Source organism: Hibiscus syriacus, unplaced genomic scaffold (genome assembly GCF_006381635.1).
Source record: "Hibiscus syriacus cultivar Baekdansim isolate YM2019G1 unplaced genomic scaffold, ASM638163v2 tig00110328_pilon, whole genome shotgun sequence".
In the NCBI taxonomy this organism is placed as follows: Eukaryota; Viridiplantae; Streptophyta; class Magnoliopsida; order Malvales; family Malvaceae; genus Hibiscus; species Hibiscus syriacus.
In genome coordinates, this window is record NW_024062685.1 from 4,843,347 (window position 1) to 4,866,817 (window position 23,471).

Consider the following 23,471-nt stretch of genomic DNA (forward strand, 5'->3'; position numbering starts at 1 on the left):
TATGCATTGGGCTATTAAAAACAAAGTGATGTAACCGAGCCATGTGTAAAAGTATACATTCTTGTCAGGAAATGTAAATCGAATTCCTTATGAAATGTTTTCTATGAGATGAATATGAAAATATTTTACAATGTTTATTACACTTGTAATTGCCTCACTAAGTCAACGACTTAGCGTGTGATTGTTTCACACGTAGGTTCAAAGAGATCGGAAGAGTAAGGCTAAGAAGGGACAACATAAAAAGAAGGAAGATCAGATCAGAAAAATTTAAGTTATAGGTTTTCTTGTTATTATGTAAATTGTTGTCATGTATTAAAATGTTTAAATTGTGTCGCAGTCGTCTTTCGGGTGGGCCCGAAATTGGGCTTCGACTTGAAAAAAATGTTAGAGTCACCACCGATCATTTTAAAAAACAAATTTTAGGTTGATCGGACACCATCTTACATGATCTGCGTTTTACCAAAAATGTATCGGATTCGGGAGTCGGTTACAGCCAAGGAAGGATTAGTACCCTTGTACTACCTTTTCGGTACCAATTAATTTATCGATTGTCTTAATGGCAAAAATCGAAATTAAAATTTAAATTTAAAAACTTGATTTAAATTAATTACCTTTGATTGATTGGAATTCCTCTAAAAAGGGGTTAAAAAGAATGTTAGATTGCAAAAATAAAAGTAAATAAATAAATATAAAAAATAAAAAAAATAAAGAATTTTTTTTTGAAGATATAAAATCAAGTTTAAAGAGGAAAAAAATGAAGAAACAATGGAGAAAATAAATTTTCAAGGAAATAAATAAAATAATAGATAAATAATAAAAAGAGTAAAAATGCTAAATTTCAAAGAGAAAAAATGTATAAAAAACATTTAGGGAAAAACAATAATAATTTTTTTTATTCTGAAAGAAAAAATAAAATAAAATATAATATAAAATAAACAAATATGAAAGGATCAAATAGGAACGAACTAAAATTTACAGACCTAATTGATGTTAAAAATGGGCTACAAGAGAAAAATAGAAAGTTAGGGGACTTAAAATAGCAAAAACATACATTTAAAGGATTGAACTATATTAACAGAAACTAGGAGGACCTAATAAATAAATATGAGAAAATCAGAGCAATGATTAAAATGAAATAATTATAAATATATGACCAAAATCAAAATATCGTTAAAAATACATACCACACTAAATCAATGACTAAATTGGAATAATCAAAAAATATTTGGCCTAAAGTTAAATATTAACGGAAATAACAACATAAGTAGAACATGACTAAATATTAATATTGACAAATAAATGCTCAAAATGAAATAAACATAACTTCATTTAATGGCTTAAAATAAAGTTACAAAGAACGAGGACTAAAAGTGTTATTATCCCTTTTTGTTTAAAAACATGGAAGGGTTGGGTGCCAAAATGACCTCGTTTTGGTTTAGATATTTAAATCCAAAATGATGCTTGAATTTTCAATCTCCCCTCATTTGGTTTCACTTTCAAAAACTGAAGGAGAGAGCGAGAGTTTCAAAACTCTCTCGGTTTTCGCTCGTCGGGGAAGAAAACCATGACTGCCGCCGGCGGAGCTCACGATAGTACACGGCGGGCGGAGTGATCCAAATATGCCAGCAGGTTCGTATTCTCACCCTCAACTCACATCTCTAATTAGCTTTGCCTAGAAACACCCCTAGAGCCCTAGATCTAACCCTTACCTTTCGAAAAAATGAGCTCCGATGACCCTCCAACTTCCAACGTGATGAACCGAGGTATGGGTTCTCCCTTTCTCTCTTTTTTATTTGAATGTTTCTTAGCTTTTTTTCTTGATTTTCCTCTCTCTTTTTTATTCGAATCTCACCCCTTTTGCTTTGTTTTTGCAGGAATTTATAGCATATGAATCCCTTGTTTTTAGTTCAATTTTAGTGTTTTGTTGGGATTAAAATGCTACGTGATATTTTTGTTTAGTTTTGATCTTCACGAAACCCATGATACGCCAGATGATTTGGAGTGCGAGTTGGTTGCAGCTGTTGTGTGAACTCTCCAAGAGTCCTCAGTTTGGCCGATGGTTCATCCCTTGTATGTTGGTTGTGCGGCATTGAAGGGTAGAAGGAGGAGAACCCTAAATCACCTAAGGCTACATACGTACTGCGATGGGTCGTTGGGCCAATAGATTTATGGGTTGGCCTGACAAAAACCAAAACGAAAAAAACATTATTATAATACCAATAATATGTGTAATGTAATATGTATATATAATAATAATAAAAATGTTTATATTATATAATATAGATAACATATTATATAATGGGGTCGGACGAAAATGAGTGTCGATAGCTGCCCCTCTTTATCATTTTTCATGGAACGAAAAATAGGAAAAAGATTAAAGGACAAAAATTTTCGTTCGGTATGAAGGGGTCCATGAGTCTAATATCCTTCTTTGTGGAGTTGAAATTGACTCTGATATTTTAATTAGGAATAACTCCCTATTAAATTGAGTTGCGGATGACTCCTCCATTGCGAAGTCGAGTCCATCTTGAAATGGTATGAAATTGAAGTCGTAGTTCAGAATTTGAATCGGAATGTGGCTTCTTGTTGCCAAATTGTAGTCAACTTCGGTCTTTTTCTCGGTTTAAAGACCTTGGTTTGAAAATTCGATTGGAAAGTAGTTTCTCGACACTACCATGTGGTTGATAGGCCTCGAACTGAATGAAATCGAACTCGAAAGTTTTTGTTGACAAATAACCCTTCTCGCATTGGGTTATGTTGTGTTAAGCGGAGATATTGCCCCAGATCTTCCTCTTGACTTAAAGACCTCGGTTTAAACTTCAACTAGAAAGTAGTTCCTCGCTACTACCATGCGGTTGATATATTATCGAGCTGAATGTAATCGAACTCGACAATTTTTGTTGATATATAGCTTTTCCGACTTAAGCTATGCCCTTGAGCTGAATGTAATCGAACTCGAAGGTTTTTATTGATAGATAACCCTTCTCGTCTTGAGTTTTGCTGTAAATTTGATATGTCCTTGAGCTTAATGTAATCAAACTAGAAGGTTTTAGTTGACAGATAGCCCTTATCGTGTATAACTATGTTGTAAATTTGATGTCCTTGAGCTGAATGTAATCGAACTCGAATGTTTTTTGCTGACATATAACCCTTCTCGCCTTGAGCTATGTTGTAAATTTGATATGTCCTTGAGCTGAATGTAATTGAACTCAAAAGTTTTTATTGACAGATAACTATTCTCGCCTTGAGCTATACTGTAATACGCTAGGAGATAACCCCCTATTGATGCAGATAACTAATTTGCCGTGAAACTAAGTCAATCTTCTTGGGCACGATATCCTTCATCGTGAAGTTGAAATCGTGGATGTCTCATTTACTATGAAGTTGAGCTTTGAATTGGATATCCTCTGTTGTGAAGTTAAAATCCAATCTTGAATTGTAGTGCTTCACCAAATTGGCTTTGGGTTGGATATCATTCGCTGTGAAGTTGAAATACAATCTTGTATAAGTTGCGTCATTTCAAGTTCAATATCATTCGTTGTGAAGTTGAAATCTAGCTCAAACTCTGAACTGGAAAGTTATTTGTTGATAGACAACTTTTTTTTACTTAAGTTGTGTTGTAAATTTCCTCTAAATGAAGGATGGCCTACCTTCGCAGGTCTAAGTTGATCGTAAATCTTTAGATGACTTCCCTTCACGGGAAAGCCCTGTGGTAAATTCTGTTAGCCGGATATCATCCGTCGTGGAGTTGAAATCTGGCTTAAAAACGTTAACTGGAAACTAGCCATAAATCGTTGAGTTAGACTGAACTGGATTCGTTCTGAATTGGCTCTCGAACTAGTCCGAATTTGATTCTACGATCTTTCGATTTCAATGCGTCAAGTTGATTTAGGTGTAGCTCCTCGTCGCTGATTTAAGAAACTACCATCCATTTCTGAAATTGTTTTTGAATCGAGTATCTTTCGTCTTGAAGTTGAAACTTGACTCTAAAGCTGCAAAAAAATTGTATGAAAAATGATAAATGTGATGCTCCTAAGTATGCCTAAGATGCATGCAACATGAATTAGCTTTGTTTTATCTCCTATATTAAGTCTCGTGCTTTGTCATTGGAATCGATCATGCCCCATTTTCTTCTTGGGTTGCTGATAATGTCACAATAGAGTGTTACAAGTTCTATCTGATCACTCGAACCGATTACTTTCAAGAATGTGAGATGCTTGAAATTTGGCATTATTTCTTTCTTCAATAGTGGCAAAATGAGCCTCAACAGCTTCAAGGACTTTTCACATTGGAGACTGTCCCGTTTGAAAATGTTTTTCTCATTTCTTTTATTTTACGAGGGAAAAAGGATATGCGAATATCAAAATTTTGTAAAACATTGGCCTTAATTCAGAAAATTATGTCATTTTGTTCGTATCCGATTAAAATGTCAAAATCAAAATATCACAAAAAATACATACCACACTAAATCAATGACTAAATTAGAATAATCAAGAAATATTTGGCCCAAATTTAAATTTTAGGCCCAAATTTAAATATTAATAGAAATAACAACATAAGTAGAACATGACTAAATATTAATATTGAAAAATAAATGCTCAAAATGAAATAAATATAACTTTATTTAATGGCTTAAAAATAAAGTTACAAAGCACGAGGACTAAACGCATTATTATTCCCTTTTGTTCATAAACACAAAAGGGTTAGGGGAAAAACGACCGTGTTTTGGTTTAGATATTTAAACCCAAAATGGTGCTTGAATTTTCAATCTCCCCTCATTTAGTTTCACTTTCAAAAATTGAAGGGGGAGAGAGAGAGTTTCAGAACTCTCTCGGTTTTCTCTCGTCGGGGAAGAAAACTGTGGCCGCCGCCGGCGGAGCTCACGGCGACTGAAGCGATCCAAATACCCCAGCAAGTTCATTTCTCGCCCTCAACTTACCTCTCAAATTAGCTTTGCCTAGAAACACCCCTAGAGCCCTAGATCTAACCCTTACCTTTCGAAAAAAATGAGCTCCAATGACCCTCAAACTTCCAACATGATGAACCGAGGTATGGGTTCTCATTTTCTCTCTTCTTTATTTGAATGTTTCTCAGCGTTTTTTCTTGATTTTCCTCTCTTTTTTCTGTTCAAAACTCACCCCCTTTTGCTTTGCTTTTGCAGGAATTTATAGCCTAGGAATCCTTTGTTTTTAGTTCAGTTTTAGTGTTTTGTTGGGATTGAAATGCTACGTGATTTTTCTGTTTGGTTTTGATCTTCACAGAACCTATGATACGCCAGATGATTCGAAGCGTGAGTTAGTTGCAGCTGCCGTGAGGACTCTCTAAGAGTCCTCAGTTTGGCCGGTGGTTCATCCCTTGCATGTTGGATGTGCGGCGTTGAAGGGCAGAAGGAGGAGAACCCTAACTCACCTAGGACTACACACGTGTTGGGCTGGGTCGTTGGGCCAGTAGATTTGCGGGTTGGCCTGACAAAAACCAAAACGAAAAAAAAACATTATTATAATACCAATAATATGTGTAATGTAATATGTATATATAATAATAATAAAAACATTTATATTATATAACATAGATAACATATTATATAATGGGGTCGGACGAAAATGAGTGTCGACAAATTGAAATGCTCTGATCCATTTTGTAATCATATAATTTTATAGTTATGTAAATTATTAAATATTTACTTTCAATGTGAGTTTGAATTTCAATAGTAAATTGATTTAAGGGTTTAACCACTTGAAAATAAATAAAAAGTTAAAATTTTCAATCAAGTTTTCAACAAGTCAAAGTTTTGAAAAGTCAGTGTGACATCATATTTGTATTCGGGTCGGGTACGGGTTGGGGTGTTACAAACAATCTCTGAACCATCATATCAGTAGTCATATCATGAACAAGACATGTTGGTTAATGAAAAAACAGAACCGTCAGTGAGCGATAACGAATGGGAGCAACAACATCGGTAGAAAATAAAGACAATGAAACAAATCGGAGAAGAAATAACTGCATAAAGGAGATTCGTGGTGACCGAGAGGGCAACGTCAAGAATTTAATGAATGATGAAACGGGTCTGCGGATGATTATGATAACGGTTGAGAAAGTCAATCACCATAAAAGAAGAAAAACACCAGGATCATCGTAAACAAGTAGTAGTGACAGTGGCGACAATATCGATCAGATCGAAAAACATGCAACGAAAATTGTGATAAGACTTGAGATGATTTGGATAGACAAGAAAGCAACGAATATTCTGATCATCGGAATGATGACAGAAACAATGAATGGATCAACAACAAATAAGTGATTGACAACGACAAAGGCGATTATGTAGAGCGAATCAACACCAAAGACTAAAAAAAATGAAATGGAGTGAAAGAAACATGACTTCAGAATATTTGGCAAATGATACCATATGAGAATGGAAACATGATGACCAGAAGGTAGTCGGATGGTGAGCGACAATAACTTTTTTATGAATGAGGGATTTATTAACTAAACAACAACAACAAATTTATTATTAAGAAATGAAAATGAGTTTTTTCAAAAAGGGTACTCAAAGCTGTTACATCAATGACTATTTATAAGTCATACAACTAAATAAAAAATGGCCCAACAGATTATGGGCTAATCAATTAACAAACTAACCAACTAATAGATGATTAACTGTTAGTTACAACTTATTCTTAACAGTTTTTCTCTTTTTAGTCTTCACAAACTTCAATTATAATTTTCTGTAAGAATAAAGTTAAAGGTTTGAGAATTCACAAAATCCTAAATGACAATGATGAAGACAACGTCATATTGCGGTCTTCCTTTAGATTCTTCAAAGACCCAAGCTTCATCTTCATCTTGGTGGTATTGTGGTCGGGGTTTACTCCTTGTTTAGGGATCCTTATATAAACCATCTTTTCTTTTATTTTCTTTTTGGAAGAAACACCTTAAACAAAAATATGTTATTATTTAAATAATAGATTTGATTTAGTTTAACTTTTAAATGTTTTATTTAAAAAATATAATTTTAAATTCATATTTTTTTTGAGGAAATTGAATTCATAAACTTAGATATTAAAGATATTTATTTTAAAATCTATTTCTAAAGCTTAATGCGGGAACATCAATGGTGATTTGTGGAAACTAGGGGAAGAGAGGCTGAAAGTGAGGGTGGCAAACGAACATCCGACGTTCGAAACTGAAAAGATAAAATGATCTGTCTGATTCCTTTCGGTCCCATCGCCTTCCGACTACTTGGTCCCATCACCTTTCGACTACTTGGTCCCACCCCCTTCCTCGAAAATTTATGTAGTTTGGATGGAACATTCACGCGCCACCCCCTTTCTTTTTCCCGCCTCTCCACGTGTCTTCATCAGTCCGTTTGCACCTCCAAATCTAGCGCTCTATTTGTTGTTCTCTTTTATTTTCTTCCTAACAAGTAATCCCAAGTTTTTAGTTACTATCCGCATTTTACGTATTTAATATTTAAATTATAAGTTTTAATTATATTAATACTTAAACTTTCAATTATTTTCAAAGTCATATTTAATATTTAATTTTTTTTTATTTTAGTACTCTACCATCAAAAAACTTAATGCGTTTAGTTCCTAAAGTATCAGTTTTAGTCTGTTTTAATACCTAAACTTTCAAAAAAAATTCAAAACTTAACATTAAATTTTGAACGATTACTAAAATGAAACAAAAACTAAACTTTAGATATGATTTTAAAAAAAATCAAAAGTTTAAGTACTAAAATGAACTAAAACTGATAATTTAGATAATACAAACGTAATTTACTATATCCTTTATAATATAATTGTACTTATAATATTGGATAAACTACATTTAATATAATCTAATTATTAATTTGATAATAAACATATTATTCTTTAAAAATTATAATCAAATCATTCAATTACTACCGAGAATAAATCACTCAATTGTTAAATTAGATTGCGCATATAATATAACATATTATAATAATTAATCTTTAAAACTTAATTATTTTATCAATTTCAACCTGATTTAATAAATTTAATTTTTATATTAATATTTTTTTTATCAATTTAATCTTTTTTTTACATAACTAACAAATCGATGAGTCAATCACATCAAAGTAGTAATTAGATAATTGAATTCTATATGAGAGTATTGAGTTATCTTATATTCGATAGAGGGTTTTAAGAATCCTTAATCTTGTCTATTGATATAATGACTCTTTTGCTGTCACCAACATCTAACCGAAAGAGTCGAAGCACCTCTGTTGTCCTATGTAACATCCTCCTCTTGAGATAAGTCATCCTTCACGTGAGGTGTTTATCTCTACAATAAATGTCACTCTCTACAAGAGTCTATGTTTTCCAAGTGAGCTTATGCCTTTAGAGATACTTTTCGAATAAGTCATAACTTTTCTGCTAAACAAGGATTATTATCATCTACTTTCGCAAGTGTTGAGATGCTCATATATCTTTATTGACATAAAAATGCATCCACTAATTGTTACTTCTCAATAAAATGTTAATTTGCATCCTCTTTGGTTAAGAGAGTCGAGATGCCTTCATTCCAACAGTAAAAAATTCTTCATTGTCATTAAATGACGTTTAAATGTAGAATATCCTTTATCATCCCATTTAAGGGTATTATCCTCCACATAAGCATGAGTGTCAAGATGCCTTTTTCAACATAAGTATGATTTCATAAATCAATCGAATTCTTATAAAAATATGAAGTGAGTCACCTCAATCTCGAAAATGAGAGCATTGACTTTCCTCCACTACTAAACAAAATCGATAGATGATTATTATATTTTCTAACATAAATCTTTAATCAAACCACATTATGACATTTACTCGATCAAGGGGCAAGTGTTATAACTCTAAAAATAGTATTTCTATCCATAGTTTTTATGGAGTCCCATACTCCCTAGATGACCACAACAATACAATTAGACCTTTAATTGTCCCTTGTGATTTACCAAAGTCAAATAAAACCTACTCCAATAATTGTAATCATCTAGTTTAAGTCAACCTATGAATATCCATCATTATCATAGGTTTAATATCAGTTGGCCTATAGCTGAGGTATTTATATCCCAAGAAAAGGCTAAAAAGAGGGTTCTTCTCAACTTTCTTCTCTTTCTGCACTCTTATCTTTCCCTTCATGATTTCATCTCTCATCACGGTGAATCATTGCTCAACGGTTGATACCTCACCAATCGCGATTCTCCGTCCAAACCAAAAGGGATGAATCGTCTACAACAAACGAGATCAAATTAGTTCCATCAACATTAGTTTTTTTAGAATTACATTTAGAATTAGTTCCATCAAATTTTCGGTAATGATGGACTAAGGGAGTTAAGGAATACCTGTTATAGTCAATTTCACACGAGCACTCATGAATTTCATTTTTAGACCGATATTTCTGCACCACCTTTGTTAGAGGAGCTTACAAAACTTAAACAAATGAAATATTTCAGAGAACTGAAATAGAAGTTCTAGTAATTGATTATGCTAGTTGCATCATTTTATCCGCATCCAATTAAAATGCCAATCCTAAGAAAAAACATGTTGCAATAACCGAAAAATGACATTTTTTATGGCTGAAACCTTACGTCAACCTAAAGCCAACTCACCCACTTGATTATTTGTTAAAGAACTATAACTCTGAAAGCATTAAAAGAGCTATTGATTTCTTTGGTATACTTTGAACTCATGTTTACAATTTGATTCAATTGCAAACATGATTTTACATAATTTTCATCATTTCCCTCATAAAACAAGAAAAATGAGAAAAACATTTTTTCAAACAGAACAGTCTCAGACATGAAAGATCTGTAAAGCCAAAGATCGAGAAGCAAATGGGGCACGATCGATTCCAAGGACCAGATTGGCAGACAAAACACGAGACTCCAATCCAAGAGCTAAAACATAACTCATTCATGTTGCATGCATCTTAGGCACACTTAAGAGCATAACATTTATCATTTTTAGCACATATAATTTTTACAGCTTTTAGAGTCAAAGTTCAACTTCAAGATGAAAGATACTCGATTCAAAAGCACATTAGAAAAATTGATGGTGGTTGTTCAACTTCACAGCGAAGGGGCGACTGTCAACAAATAACTTTTTAGTTTCATTCAGAGTAAATTTCAACTTCATAGCGAATGATATTGGACTCGAGGCAACACAAGCTCAACTTCACAGCGAATGGGCGACTGACTGTAAAAAAAAGAACTTTTGAGTTTCATTTAAAGCCAATTTCAACTTCACAGCGAAATATATTGGACTCGAGACAACACAAGCTCAACTTCACAGTGAATGGGCGACTGACTGTAAAAAATGACTTTTCAGTGTAACATCCTCCATACCAGGTTAGTGATTAAATTATGAGATTTAAAAATTTAGTGACCAAATTGGATAAATTAAAAGGTTCAAAGAATTGATTGAAATGTTTTGTGTAGTATCAATTAGCAAAGAAGAATGAACTAAAGGGGTAAATAAGTCTTTTAATAAGGGAAATAATTAAATATTAGTTGAGGATATTTTATACTCACGTGGAAGGCAATTGAGGGATAACTAAAGTTCCAGACTTCTCTTCTTCTTCATTCTTCTTCTCCATCGTGAAGCCAAGCTAAAGTGAGTTTTCTTGTTAATCAAAATTTTGATGAATTTAAGGTTGCTTATTGATCATTAGATGATAACTAAGCTTATGGAAAACTTAGGTTATCTTAAAATCAAAAAATGATGGAGTTAGGAAGGATTAAAGAAAGGAAGTAGAAAAGTGAAATCTTGGAATAGAGTTCATAATAAGAATTAGAAGTGGGATTTGACTTGTCATCAAGCTAATTAATGAATAGGAAGTGTTAAAATTAAAATTAGAACATGTTGGAATTTGAGTGAGATTCTTAAATTCCATATGGAGGATTGGATTTCTAAGTTTTAGAAGTATTGAATGGATAATAATTAGTTTAAGTAAGTGTATGCAAGTTAGGGATATAAAAGGAGGTGAATTATGAAGTGTTGAGAGGATTATAAAGATATGTCGTGCTCAAAATAACATTTCCTATATGCATCGATGCACATTCAATGTGTACCGATGCATCAAGGATAAATCCCAGAAATTGTTCAAGTGCATCGATGCACTCCTTTAAAATAAAAACATCGAATGCCATCAGTGTATCGATACACAAGTAGTGCATCGATGCACCCCCTTAAATACAAACATCGAATATGATTTATGTATCGATGCATAGATAGTGCATCGATGCACCCGTCAAGGGATGCATTGATACATGGTGTAGTGCATCGATATATGGTGTAGTGCATCGATGCATACCTTCATTAAAAGAAGAAAATGATTTTTCTTTTAGCCTAAGGAATGATAGTTTAGAATATATTAATTAGTATACTGATAAGTATCAATGAATTACCATGTAGATACATAGCCTAAACAAGTTCCAGAATAATTACTTAGTAAGATCGATCGAGGAAAAAACAAGGAAATATAGGTGAGTACATATGCATAGCATGAATATAGTGATATATTCAGTTCTAGACTTGTGAGAAGTCTAGATTCAATACATTAATGCATGATTCATTTCATATTGTGAAGCATGATATGAATTCATACTATGTGGATTGTGAACATGTTTTAAATGAATATGTATGCAAAGTTATATGAGCTATGTGATGAAGGTAAGGAAAAGGATATGTCTATATGATATACTATGTGGATTGAGAAAATCCCATGTTATGTAGATGAGAACTATAGGTATAGTTGGCATGCCAAGAGTAGAGGGTCTACGCGGTCCTTCGGGACATATATGTATTCTTTGGAACATATGTGAGGTCTTTTGAGACACATACTTGATCCTTGGCATATGTATATGATTCTTAAGGAATTTCTACGTGGTCCTTAGGGACAACCTTATATGGCACTACGGTGCAATTCTACGCGGCACTTCGGTGCAATTCTACATGGCACTTCGGTGCATTTATACGAGCTGTGGTGACAACATAGTGCACAACCTCACAGTACTCACATACCTTAGGTTCTCAGTATGGTTTCATGGGCTAGTGAGCTGATTAATATGAACTTATGAGTGTTAATGTGATGAGTCTATGTGTAGGAAACATGGTTATAGACATTATATATATTAAATGCATATGTTTATTGCACTTCATTTCATTTTGGCATTCTCATGATATTTTCCTATTATTATTATATTGCCTCACTAAGTCGATGAATTAGCGTGTGAGTGTTTAACACGTAGGATCCGAGAAAGTAGACGAGACAGGTTAAGCAGCTGGATAACACTACTCCTGCAACTATCAGATCGGAGGCAACTTAATCAGTAGGTCCTTTTGCTATGTAAATGAATGTTGGCATGTAATCAAAGGGTCAAGTTGTGTATGCTCTGAGTATTTTGATAAACTTGTATTAACATATGTATATTATTGTATTTTAATAATATAAGTCCAAATGTTTTATCGTTTTTTTAAGAATATTGTTTTGTATAGTCAATGTGATATTCTGGACTCGTATACGGGTCGGATATGGGTTGAGAGTGTTATATTTAATGGTATCAAAGCTATGGTTTAGCCGATTCTAGGCATAAACCAGAGTCTATAGTGTCTTTAAATGAAATACATGCCAACAAATAGTGAGAACTTCTGATCTGGTATAATATGAGTATGTTGTTTTGCTAATAGAACAATGTGTTTATTTTATTAGATGTCCGGACATAATAGCTCCCGAAGTAAAGCGGGAGAAGATAGGCTTGCTGAAAATAGTAATTCACCTGCCCTGGCCAGGAAAGGTGAAGGACAAGCATCTTAGGGAGTGTCTGTACAAGACCAAGACACTTTCTACAGGACGTTGGACGCTATTCTGATGCGTCTTCAACCTCCTGCCCCACCAATTCAAAAAATGAATGTAGCAAAAGAGTTGAGAAGTTTGGGAGCTCCCGAATTTAAGGGAGAATCTGAGGAAGGTCCGGTTGCGGTGGATCTTTGGTTAAATGATTTGAAAATCATGTTGGATGGTCTCCACTGCTCTGAAGTATAGAAGTTAGATGGAGATGTCTCGTTACTGAGGGGTCAGGCGAGAATATGGTGGACGAACGTCACCATGAGGATGTCCAGTGACCAGTTGACTTGGTCTTTGTTTATAGATGAATTTTAAAACAAGTACATTGAAGATCAATTTATTCGATAGATGAAGCAGGAGTTTATGAACTTGAAATAGATGAACCACTATGTACATGAGTATGAATGTGAGTTCAACAAGTTGAGTCGGTTTGTATCTGATCTTGTGTCTACTGAAAAAGATACGTGTGAATGGTTTGTGGAGGGCTTACGCCCTAGATTGAAAGAGATGCTGATAGTATTGAATTTGTCCTCGTTCCAAGAGGTGATCAATCGTGCAAAGGCTCTTGAAAGGGTTTAGAATGAGAGATTCGGGGACTCAAAGAGTTCATACATCAAAGAGGACATGTGTTTCTTCTAGCTCAACACCACCAAAAAGAGGAAGAGACTCAGGATTTTGATCACAAGTTAGATCAGAATCAGTTGCATCCTCTGCTAGAGGAGCAAGCCAGGCAAGGCCTAGACAGACACATTCGATGGGATCTGGTATTGTGAGATCCAATCACGGTCAAGCAAGACCGTGTCAGCACTGTGGGAAAAACCATTTTGGGGCGTGTCGGATAGCTGCTAGGACTTGTTTCCGATGCGGAAATGCTGGACATTTTATCCGGGATTGTCCATTGATGGTTGGAGAAACTGCACCATCTGAGAGAGTTGGTTCTACCTCACAGAGAGAACGAGGAAGAGGCAGAGGAAGGAACCAGTCTGAACCCTCTGCTTATCATGAAGTTCGGTCATCCGCACGGGTATACAATTTAAAGACAAGTGAAGACCGTGATGATCCCTATATTATAGTAGGTACTTTTTAGCTTATGATAAATTAGTATTGGTACTGATTGATCTGGGTTCTAATTATTCTTACATTACAAGTAAGTTAGTAAAGGAATTGAGGATTCCCTTAGAAGCTACGAGTAATGAGATTATAGTAACTAATCCTTTAGGCCATAGTGCTCTGGTGAACAAAGTCTGTAAGGGGTGTCCCATAAAGATTCAGGGAATTGAATTCCCTGCTAATCTAATGGAATTACCCTTTGACGAGTTTGAAGTGATTCTAGGAATGGATTGGTTATTCCGTTACTATGGGGATGTTAATTGTAGATCGAAAAAGGTAACCCTGAAGAGTCCAGGAAAAACAAAAATAAGTGTGATCAGTGAAAGGTTTAGTCCTGTAGAAAATACAATGTCATTAATGTCTGCTAATAAGCTATTGCTATAAGGATGTCAAGGTTTTCTTGCAAATGTGATAGATACAAGAGCTAAAGAGAAATGATTAGATGAGATTTCAATAGTTTGGGATTTCTCTGATGTTTTCCTTGCTGAGTTGCAAGGATTACCTCCGGATAGAGAGGTAGAATTTTAAATTAAAGTAATGTCAGAAACAGCTCCGATTACAATGGCACCTTATCGGATGGCTCCGAAAGAATTGCAAGAGTTAAAGAATCAATTGCAAGAGTTGTTAGAGAAGGCAATTATTAGACCAAGTATGTCGCCTTGGGCAGCTTTGGTGTTATTTGTTAAGAAGAATGATGGGTCAATGCACCTCTGCATTGATTATCGACAGCTTAATAAGGTGACCATCAAGAATAAGTATCCTCTCCTGCACATTGATGACTTGTTTGATCAGTTAAAAGAAGCTTCGGTATTTTCATAGATCGATCTACGTTCGGGTTATCACCAATTGAAGATTCAGGAGAAAGATATTCCGAAGACGACTTTCAGAACGAGATACAGTCACTATGAATTCATTGTAATGCCATTCGGAGTAACGAATGCACCTGCTGCTTTCATGGATCTCATGAACATGATTTTTTAGCCCTATTTGGACCAGTTTGTTATTATCTTTATTGATGACATATTGGTTTACCCGAAGTCCATTGAAGAGCATAACGCACATTTGCGAATAGTTTTGTAAATTCTCAGAGATAAGAAGCTTTATGCCAAATTGTCCAAATGTGAATTTTGGCTAAATAAAGTAATTTTCTTAGGGCATGTGATCTCTGCAGATGGGATTAGGGTGGACCCTCAAAAGGTAAAAGCTATAATGGACTGAGAAGTTCCAAAGAATGTATCCGAAGTTCGGAGTTTCCTTGGACTTTTCGGTTATTATCGAAGATTCGTTAAGAATTTTTTCGATGATAGTGCTGCCTTTAACGAAGCTGATGAGAAAGAATGTACCGTTTGTTTGGACGTCTGAATGTCAAGGAAGTTTTGAAGCTTTAAAGATAATTCTGACAGAAACTCCTGTATTAGTTCAACCGAAATCTGATAAGATTTTTGTAGTATTCAGTGACGCGTCCCACAATGGGTTGGGGTGTGTATTAATGCAAGAAGGGAAGGTGGTAGTGTATGCATCGAGACAATTGAAACCACATGAAAAGAATTACCCTACCCATGATTTAGAAATGGTTACAGTGGTGTTTGCTCTCAAGATTTGGCGTCATTATCTGTATGGAGAACTATGTTACTTGTAAACGGATCATAAGAGCTTGAAATACCTGATGACTCAAAAAGAGCTTAATTTGAGACAAAGGAGATGGGTTGAGTTTTTGAGAGATTATGATATAATAATTGACTATCATCCCAGAAAGGGTAATGTGGTAGTAGATGCTTTGAGTAGAAAAACGTTTGCAGCTTTACAAGCTATGGATGCAATGTTATCTTTGACTGGAGACGGTGGTCTATGTGCATAGTTAAAACTTAAACCATCATGGTTGGACCGAATAGGAGAATTGCAAAGTCAAGATAAAATATGTTTGAAAAGAATAGAGCAAGTAAAGAATAAAGAAATTAAGGATTTTAAGGTGAAGTCTAATGGGAAATTGTATTATAAAGAAAGAATTGTGATACCAGACGATGAAGAGTTGAAGAAAGATTTATTGACAGAGGCTCATTGCAGTCCATTGACGATGCACCTGGGTGGAACCAAGATGTATATGGATTTAAAAGATTAGTATTGGTGGCCAGGGATGAAACGAAGCATTACTGAATTTGTGTCCAAGTGCTTAACATGTCAGCAAGCCAAAGCCGAACATCAAGTTTCATCTGGATTATTACAAACACTTTTCATTCCACAATGGAAGTGGGAAAATGTAACGATGGATTTTATTTTGGGGTTACCCCTGACTCCAAACAAAAGAGATTCGATCTGGGTAATTGTTGATCGATTGACCAAGCCAACACATTTCCTTCCTGTTAGAATAGATTTCTCTATGGAAAAGTATTCAGAGCTGTATATTAGAGAAATTATTAGATTGCATAGAGTGTCTATTTCTATAATTTCTGATCGAGATCCTTGATTCACCTCAAGATTCTGGAAATCCTTGCATGGAGCGTTGGGGACTCGTTTAAACTTTAGTACCTCCTTTCACCCTCAGACATTCGGACAATCAGAAAGAACAATTCAAATATTGGAAGATATGTTGCGAGCATATGTCATTGAGTTTAAAGGGTCGTGGGAGAAATACTTACCACTGGCGTAGTTCGCTTACAACAATAGTTATCAGTCCAGTATTAAAATGGCACCCTATGAGGCGTTATATGGGAGGAAATGTCGAACGCCATTAAACTAGTATGAGCTCAAAGATCGAAATGTACTCAGTCTAGATTTGATTCAAGATATGGAAGAGAAAGTTCGAGAAATTCAACATAACCTAAAAGTGGCATTTGATCGGCAAAAGTCCTATTTTAACCTCAAAAGAAAGGAGATTGAATTTAAAGTTGGGGATAAAGTATTTCTGAAGGTATCACCATGGAAAAAGTATTACGATTTGGTCGGAAAGGAAAGCTAAGTCCTAGATTCATCGGGCCATATGAAGTTGTTAAAAGAATAGGACCAGTGGCATACCAGTTATCTTTGCCACCAGAAATGGAGAAATTCCATAATGTTTTCCATGTGTCCATGTTACGAAGATATAGGTCCGATCCCTCTCACATTGTTGCACCAGAACAAGTAGAAGTTCAACCTGATTTGACATATGAAGAGGAGCCAATACAAATATTGGCTCACGAAGTTAAGCAATTGAGAGATAAAACGGTTCCGTTGGTCAAAGTTCTTTGGATGAATCACAAAGTAGAGGAAGCAACGTGGGAACGTGAAAAAGATATGCGACTTCAATATCCTCATATGTTCGTACAATGAAAATTCGAGGACGAATTTTTCTTAAGGGAGTGAGACTTGTAACATCCTCCATACCGAGTTAGTGATTAAATTGCGAGATTTAAAAATTCAATGACCAAATTGGATAAATTAAAAAGTTTAAAGAATTGATTGAAATATTTTGTGTAGGATCAATTAACAAAGAAGGAGGAACTAAAGGGGTAAAAAAGTCTTTTAATAAGGAATATAATTAAATATTAGTTGAGGATATTTTTTACCCACGTGGAAGGCAATTGAGGGATAACTAAAGTTCCAGAATTCTTTTCTTCTTCATTCTTCTTCTCCATCGTGAAGCTAAGCTAAAGGTGAGTTTTCTTGTTAATCAAATTCTTGAAGAATTTAAGGTTGCTTATTGATCATTAGATGATAACTAAGCTTAAGGAAAGCTTAGGTTATCTTAATATCAAAAGATGATGGAGTTAGGAAGGATTAAATAAAGGAAGTAGAAAAGTGAAATCTTGGAATAAAGTTCATAATAAGAATTAGAAGTGGGATTTGACTTGTCATCAAGCTAATTAAGGAATAAGAAGTGTTAGAATTAAAATTAGAACATGTTGGAATTTGAGTGAGATTTTTAAATTCCATATGGAGGATTGGATTTCTAAGTTTTAGAAGTATTGAATGGATAATAATTAGTTTAAGTAAGTGTATGCAAGTTAGGGATATAAAAGGAGTTGAATTACGAAGTGTTAAGAGGATTATTAAGAGATTTCATGCTCAAAATAACATTTCTGGGCTATGTGCATCGATGCACATTCAATGTGTACCGATGCATCAAGGACAAATCCCATAAATTGTTCAAGGGGTATCGATGCACATGAAGTGCATCGATGCACTCCATTAAAATAAAAACATCGAATGCCATCAGTGTATCGATGCACAAGTAGTGCATCGATGCACCCCCTTAAATACAAACATTGAATTGTATTTATATATCGATGCATAGATAGTACATCGATGCATAGATAGTGCATCGATGCACCCGTCAAGGGATGCATCGATATATGGTGTAGTGCATCGATGCATACCTTCATTAAAAGATGAAAATGGCTTTACTTTTAGCCTAAGAAATGATAGTTTAGAATATATTAATTAGTATACTGATAAGTATCAATGAATTACCATGTAGATACAGAGCCTAAACAAGTTCCAGAATAATTGCCTAGTAAGATCGATCGAGGAAAAAATAAGGAAATATAGGTGAGTGCATATGCATAGCATGAATATAGTGGTATATTCAGTTCTAGACTTGTGAGAAGTTTAAATTCAATACATTGATGCATGCTTCATTTCATATTGTGAAGCATGATATGAATTCATACTATGTGCATTGTGAACATGTTTTAAATAAATATGTATGCAAAGTTATATGAGCTATGTGATGAAGGTAAGGAAAAGGATATGTCTATATGATATACTATGTGGATTGAGAAAAGCCCATGTTATGTAGATGAGAACTATAGGTATAGTTGGAATGCCAAGAGTAGAGGGTCTACGCGGTCCTTTGGGACATATATGTATTCTTTGGAACATGTGTGAGGTCTTTTGAGACACATACTTTATCCTTGACATATGTATATGATTCTTAAGGAATTTCTACGTGGTCCTTAGGGACAACCTTATATGGCACTACGGTGCAATTCTACGCGGCACTTCGGTGCAATTTTACATGGTACTTCGGTGCATTTATACGAGCTGTGGTGACAACATAATGCACAACCTCACAGTACTCACATACCTTAGGTTCTCAGTATGGTATCATGGGCTAGTGAACTAATTAATATGAACTTATGAGTGTTAATGTGATGAGTCTATATGTAGGAAACATTGTTATGGACATTATGTAGATTAAATAGACATGTTTATTGCACTTCATTTCATTTTGGCATTCTCATGATATTTTCCTATTATTATTATATTGCCTCACTAAGTCGATGAATTAGAGTGTAAGTGTTTAACACGTAGGATCCGTGAAAGTAGACGAGACAGGTTAAGCAGCTGAACAACACTACTCCTGTAACTATCAGATCAGAGGCAACTTAATCAGCGAGTCCTTTTGTTATGTAAATGAATGTTGGCATGAAATCAAAGGGTCAAGTTGTGTATACTCTGAGTATTTTGATAAAGTTGTATTAACATGTGTATATTATTGTATTTTAATAATATAAGTTCAAATGTTTTATCGTTTTTTTAAGAATATTGTTTTGTATAGTCAATGTGATATCCTGGACTCGTATCCGGGTTGGATATGGGTTGAGGGTGTTACATTCAGTTTCATTCAGAGCCAATTTCAACTTCACATTGAAGGATATTGGACTTGAGACAATACAAACTCAACTTCACAGCGAAGGGGCGACTGACTGTCAACAAATAACTTTTCAGTTTCATTCAGAGTAAATTTCAACTTCACAGCGAATGATATTGGACTCGAGACATCACAAGCTCAACTTCACAGCGAAGGGGCGACTGACTGTCAACAAACAACTTTTCAGTTTCATTCAGAGTCAATTTCAACTTCATAACGAATGATATTAGACTCAAGACAACACAAGCTCAACTTCATAACGAAGGGGCGACTGACTGTCAACAAACAACTTTTCAGTTTCATTCAGAGTCAATTTCAACTTCACAGCGAAGGATATTGGACTCGAGACAACACAAGCTCAACTTCACAGCGAAGGGGCGACTGGCTGTCAACAAACAACTTTTCAGTTTCATTTAGAGTCAATTTCAACTTCACAACGAAGAATATTAGACTCGAGACAACACAAGCTCAACTTCACAGCGAAGGGGCGACTGACTGTCAACAAACAACTTTTCAGTTTCATTTAGAGTCAATTTCAACTTCACAACGAAGGGGCAACTGGATGTCAACAAACAACTTTCCAGTTTCAGAGTCAATTTTAACTTCAAGGCGAAGGATATTGGCCTTGAAACAACACAAATATTTGGATTTCAACTTTACGACGAAGGATATCCAATTAAAGGCTCAACTTCACAACGAAGGGGCCATTCACGGTTTCAACTTCACGATGAAGGGAATAGAGCCAACCGAAGACCCTCGAGTTCGATTACACTCAGCTTCGAGGGCACATCATTTACAGCATAACTCAAGGCTAGAAGGGTTATCTGTCACCAAAAGACCTTCGAGTTCGACTACGCTCAGCTCCAAGGCACATCATTTGCAGCATAGCTTAATTCTAGAAGGGTTATCTGCCAAAGACCCTCGAGTTCGATTACACTTGGCTTCGAGAGCACATCATTTACAGCATAACTTAAGGCTAGAAGGGTTATCTGTCACCAAAAGACCTTCGAGTTCGACTACGCTCAGCTCCAAGGCACATCATTTGCAGCATAGCTTAATTCGAGAAGGGTTATCTGCCAAAGACCCTTGAGTTCGATTACCCTCAGCTTTGAGGGCACATCATTTACAGCATAACTCAATGCTAAAAGGGTTAGCTGTCACCAAAAGACCTTCGAGTTCGACTACGCTCAGCTCCAAGGCACATCATTTGCAGCATAGCTTAAGTCGAGAAGGGCTATCTTCCAACCGAAGACCTTCGAGTTCGATTACACTCAACTCAGAGGCAAACCAAGTTTACAGAATAGCTCAAGGCAAGAAGCGCTATATGTCAATAATATTTTCAAGTTCGATTCCATTCAGCTCGATCACACTACTGTCCGGTTGAAATCAAGATTTTCAAGTCAAGAAGAAGACTTGGGTTAACCGTGCCTTAGTGACAAGAAACTGTTTTCCGGTAACATAGCTTAAGTCGGGAAAAGCTATCTGTCAACAAAGACGTTTCGAGTTCGATTTCATTTAGCTCGAGGGCATGTCAACTGCATGGTGGAGTCAAGAAACTACTTTCCAGTCGAATTTTTAAACCAAGGTCTTTAAACCGAGAAGAAGACCGAGATTGACGACTGTTTGGCAACGAGAAGCCACATTCGAGTCCAAATTTTGAACTACGGCTTCAATTCCAGTTCATCTCAAAATGGACTCAAATTCGCGACGGATGAGTCATCCGCAACTCAATTCGACAGGGAGTTATTCTTCAACTCCACTGAACGAAAATTTGTGTATTTTTATCTTTGTCCTATTTTTCGTTCCACAAAAAAGGACAAAAAGGGGCAGCTGTAGACACTCATTTTCGTCCATATTTTTTTATTTTATACATATATATCTATATACATATATTATATAGTTTGCAAACGATTTTTGAAAATACGTAAATAATATATAATTTTTGAAAACATTTTTGAAAACTTATATATAATATATAAATTTTAAAACATTTTTGAAAATTATATAGTTTAAAAAAAACAGTTTTGAAATTTTATATATAATATATAGTTTAAAAAAACATTTTTAAAAATTTATATTATATAATTTTTTTTAAAAATACTTTTATTATTATTATTAATTTATATATTATTTTACAGGCCCCTTATTGAACCCGCGAATCAAGCCCGAATTTGCTTGGCACGATGTGACCAAATTCACTGCCTTTGCATTGTACCGTGGAGTGCAACGATAAAAATTAGAAATGCATACTTTTTAGCGGTCAAAGTCGTATAATTGACCAATCTGTTCATCAATTTCTCACTACAACGTTTTTGTGTGGCCCCATGTTGAACCCCCACATATCTTAACTGTTTCTGTTCGTGGGAAACTGGTTATGTTTCCATTATCACCTCACCTCACCTCACCTCACGTATTTTGTGGGGACTGGGGGTCTCTTTTTTTTGGAATATAAAACAAAGTATGTTTATGGGAAATGGGGGACAAACGAAAAGCACAGAAAGAAGGGGCAATAAAAAAGCAAAAAAGGAAAACAATTAAATGGAAATGGAAGCTTTGCACAGAGGAGATGGAAAACAAACAGTTTAAAGGGCACGTAATAGTGGTGCCATACCCAAGCCAAGGCCACATCAACCCTCTTCTCCAATTCGCCAAGCGTTTAGCATCTAAAGGTGTCAAGAAAACACTAGCCACCACGCGTTACATCGTCGGTTCCATATGTGCACTGCAAATCGGTGTCGAATCTATCTCCGATGGGTTCCACAAAGGCAGCTATTCGCAAGCCGGAAACGTCGAGTTTTACCTTAAGTCGTTCAGGGAACAAGGGTCCTGAACCCTGACTCAGCTCATCCACAAGTTTAGACACGCCGGCACCTCGGTTACTTGCGTAGTGTATGACTCATTCCTGCCGTGGGCTATTGATGTGGCGAAGCAGCAAGGGATTCACGGTTCTTCGTTCTTTACGAACTCCGCTGCGGTGTGTAGTATCTTTTCTCGTATACATCGTGGCCTCCTTGCTTTGCCGTTCACCCCTGAAACTACACCGTTAATGCTACCGGGACTTCCTCCTTTGAACTTCCATGATTTGCCCACTTTTCTTCGGTTCCCGGATAGCTATCCTGTGTACTTGGCCATGAAATTGAGCCAGTTCTCGACTTTGAATAAAGGTGATTGGGTTTCCGCTAACACTTTTGAAGACTTGGAAAGAGAGGAAGCAAAAGGCGCGTCAGAGCTCTGGAGAGCGAAGATGATCGGACCGATGGCACCGTCTGCGTACCTCGACGAAAGGACCAAAGGTTACCGAGGCTATGATTCGAGTTTATGGAAGCCATTAAGTGAAGAGTGCATGGAATGGCTAGAAACAAAGCCATCAAAATCCGTGGTCTATATCTCATTCGGGAGCATGGTTTCATTAACTGAAGAAGAAAGGAAGAGGAAGAGCACAGTCGCATGTAAAGAAAGAATATTTGAGACACACGTGCAAAATGAATTGGAAAGCAATGCAGAAAAGGTTTTTTCTTTTCGTTATTTTAATTTTAAATTTTAAATTTTTTTCTTATATTTTATTTTATTTTCCCATTGATTTATTTAATCTTTATTTAATATTTCCTATTTAACATTTTTTAGGGAATAATTTTAATTGATCAAAAGGTAAATAATTTTAAGTCGAGTTTTTAAATTTAAATTTAAATTTAAATTTTTGCCATTAAAACAACCGACAAATTAATTAGTACCGAAAGGGCAGTTCAAGGGTGTTAATCCTTCCTTGACCGTAACCGACTCTCGAACCTGACACATTTTTGGTAAAACACAGATCAGGTAAGATGGTATCCAACCTACCTAAATATTTTTAAAATGGTCGGTGGCGACTCTAACCCAA

The 23,471-nt window shown here is 35.3% G+C and overlaps 1 pseudogene; it reads left to right on the top strand.

Moving 5' to 3' along the window:
• The first annotated feature begins 4,746 nt into the window (after positions 1–4,746).
• On the top strand, positions 4,747–23,138 carry LOC120118302 (annotated as a pseudogene).
• Positions 23,139–23,471: the final 333 nt, after the last annotated feature.